This window comes from Arachis ipaensis, chromosome B4, assembly GCF_059453495.1.
Source record: "Arachis ipaensis isolate K30076 ecotype BB chromosome B4, ASM5945349v1, whole genome shotgun sequence".
Classification (NCBI taxonomy): Eukaryota; Viridiplantae; Streptophyta; class Magnoliopsida; order Fabales; family Fabaceae; genus Arachis; species Arachis ipaensis.
Window position 1 is genome coordinate 20,746,431 of NC_142439.1, and position 3,627 is coordinate 20,750,057.

Consider the following 3,627-nt stretch of genomic DNA (forward strand, 5'->3'; position numbering starts at 1 on the left):
CAGTTTTGCTTCATGGACAACAGCGCCGTCATGCAAATTCCTACGGTCAACGACGACGTCAAGAAAACAATCCCCGCCGTGCCGATGAAGCAAAACTGCCACGCCAAGATGGTTGCCACGATCAAAATCCGTAAACCCTTTCTCCTTTGTCAGACACCTCTTTCCCTTCTCTCTTCGTTTCGGACAATCTGCCGTCGAATGCCATTCCCACGGTGGCCAGCGCCGTCGCCGTCATCTGCATGACCAGCTGCATCTCCATCACCATCTCATAGCAATAAACCTTCTTGTAGATCTTCTCCACAACGGGAAGGTACAAAGCAAACAACAAACCTACGCTAATGGTGCAAAAGAATCCGATGAAGTACTGCTTCTCCGTTACACCTTTGGGTCTTTTTTTTACTCGAATTTAATGCGAGAACAACGTGATGAGAATCACGGTGTTGAGATTCGAAAATGTTATCTTTTGCTTCACGATGATAACGGAGAGAATGAGATTGAAACCAAGCTGAAAAGAAAGAAGCAACGAGGTTGAAACTGAAAGATACGAAACCCCCATGGGAAAAGAAGATTATTGATTCCCAACATGATTCCAACGAAGATCGATAAAGTTAGAATCTTTTTGTTGAAATCGGTAAAGGGTTTTTGGATGGTGGATTTGAGGAGAGAATATGGGAGGAAAATGAGGATGAGTAAGAGAGGAAATAAAATTTAGCTCTTCTTTTAATCATGTGTGATTCTAATTTCAGATTTAAAAATTAAATTTAGCTCTTCTATAATAAAAAAATTAATAAAAAATAAAATGAGATTAATCATCATTAAATTGTAATTTTTATTATATGAGTTTTATTATCTTAATTTAAGAACAATTAACATGTTATTTTATTACATTGCTAATTCTATCATTTTAGAAGAGTTTGATTTTTAAAAAATTAATAATACTAGTAACGGATCCAAAAATTTTAATCAAAAGGCCCAAAATTTAAACATTTGTAAAATCAAATATTGTATTATATATTTAGTGACGATGGTTTTTTTTTATTATTTTTATATCTATTATTATATAAAAATATTTTAATTTTTATAATAACTTCTAATTAAATGTATTAAGAATATATAAAATTAATTTATTTTTTCTTTATTTAATTTTTTCATAATATTAAAATTAGAATATATTAAGTAAAATATTTTTTAATATGAATATATTTTATATATTATATTTACTACATTATTTTAAATTCATACATAAAAAATATTAGAGAAATACTTTGTTACGAATTACATTAAAACATAAAATTATATTTTTATTATAAATTTCTATTTTAACATGATATTTGTTAAAAAAATTTTATGAAATATTTGATTATACAAATGTTTAGATTTTGGCCCCTTTGCTTAAAATTTTTGAATCCGTTACTAGTATTATTAACTTTTAAAAATCAAGTTTTTTTAAAATGAAAGAGTTAGTAATGTAATAAAATAAGATGTTGATTATTCTTAAATTAAAATAATAAAATTCATATATAATGAAAAGATAAATTAATAATGATTAATGTTTCACTTTATTTTTTATTATTTTTTTATTTTAAAAGAATTAAATTTAATTTTTAAATATCAAATTAGAGTCACACATGATTAAAGGAAAAGATTTCAAAAGACATATATACCACCTAGCAAACCAATCTCACATATTAAAACCAATATTAAAGGTTATCAGAATTTATTATTTTTGATCATCACGTAGTGTGTTTGGATTATAATTTACAAACAGAAATTTGTATAAAATTGTTTTCGCAAATTTGATTTTGATGAAATATAAGTTTGTCTTAAAGGTGATTTATTTTTGGCAATCTTTATATCAAAATGAATTATAATAAAATAAATATTTAGATTGCACAATTTAAAATCACTTTTAAATAAAAAATTTACTAAAATAAACATCAACTTAAATAATTTTTTTTATATTATCCTATTATTTTAATTTAGATATTTGAATAGATATTATTAATTAATTTTATAATAAAATCAATATTTACTTACTAAAATAAAAATAATATATAAAAATTGATAAAATATATTTTTAAGTAAAACTAAAAAAACATAAATTATATATATATATATATATATATATATATATATATATATATATATATATATATATATATATATATATATTTGCTCTTATATTTATGTTTAAACAATTCTAGCATAAACATAAGAACAAAATTAAATGTGTTAATTATTTTAAAAAATAATGTTAAAATAATGCCTATAATTTTTATATATATAAGAAGTAAATTATGAGTGCATGTCTTGAAGTTATCTCTAAATTGAGTGTATGGAAAAATAATCACCCCAACAAAAAAATAAAACATCCTTCAAGATGTACTAATTGTTTAAAAGTTAAAATCATACCTATATGTATCTTTGTTAGTGCATGCTTCTGAAGTTAGCAAGATATCATCTCATAAAATTTCAAATGTATATTATATAGTATAAGTATAAATTATAATAAAATTAGATATTTTATGAACAGTAAAATAATTCAGCTTTTTATTAATGGCTATTAAATATAAATATAATTATAAAAAGTATTTTCATAATAATGAATATCATTAAAAAGTTGAAAATTTGGGATTATTCAATAATGCTTATTTGTAACAATAATTTTTTTTTTTGGTATTTTTGCCAGAGGCAAATACTCAGGCAAAGACGTTTAAAACGTGGGGTTTGATCTCATTCGTTGAATAGATTATTATATATTAGATTTTTGACACGTGACATAGATTAAATGAGTTATATTCTTAAAATTATTAATTTGACCTTGATACCATTTTTTTAAATTTGTTTACAGTTTAAATTTTTAATAAAAATTTTATTAGAGGTTTGCTTTATTTATTATTGTTTTTTATAAATTTTATAATACTATTTTTCTGTTTTTATTTAATTATTATTTTAATATTTTTTCTCATTTTATGAATTTAATAATTTTTTACGACTTGAATTTTTATTTATACTTTTTATAATTCTTTTATTTTTGAATATCTATATTTTAAACTACCAATTCTTATTGTTAATTGTTCTATTTTTAGTCCAATAATCCTTATTTATTTTTAAATTTTTTGAATAAAATTTATTGTAAAATTAAAATTTTAGAAAAAATTATTTGATATTTGATTTAAGAAATTTATTTTCATTTGAATTAATATTAGTTCAAATAATTAATATAATTATTACTTCTCTTAAATCTTTAATTTTATTCATAATTTATATTTTTATTATTAATCTACATTTTTTAGAATATATTTTTTAATTATAACTAAATAAAAAGTAAAAAAAAAAAGGATTATTTTTATCATCTTTATATTAGTGATGTCCTTTGCTGGAACATGGTCTCCAACTCCACAACACTTCAATTGTAATCTTGGTATTTTTTTTCTTCTGAGTCTGTGCAATTACTAGTTTATTGGATTTGTGCAAATGTTTTTGAGACCTTGTTGATTGCTACATTATATACTTAGGAAACATGTTATCGGAATAAATAAATGTTTAGGGTTACAAATATTTACAAAACATAAATAAAATGTACTCTATAGGAGTTCATACTTTGATCTACCAATGGAATTGATC

General features: G+C 22.2%; 1 pseudogene; it reads right to left on the bottom strand.

Moving 5' to 3' along the window:
- Nucleotides 1–8: 8 nt before the first annotated feature.
- Nucleotides 9–702, bottom strand: LOC110271456 (putative purine permease 4; annotated as a pseudogene).
- Nucleotides 703–3,627: the final 2,925 nt, after the last annotated feature.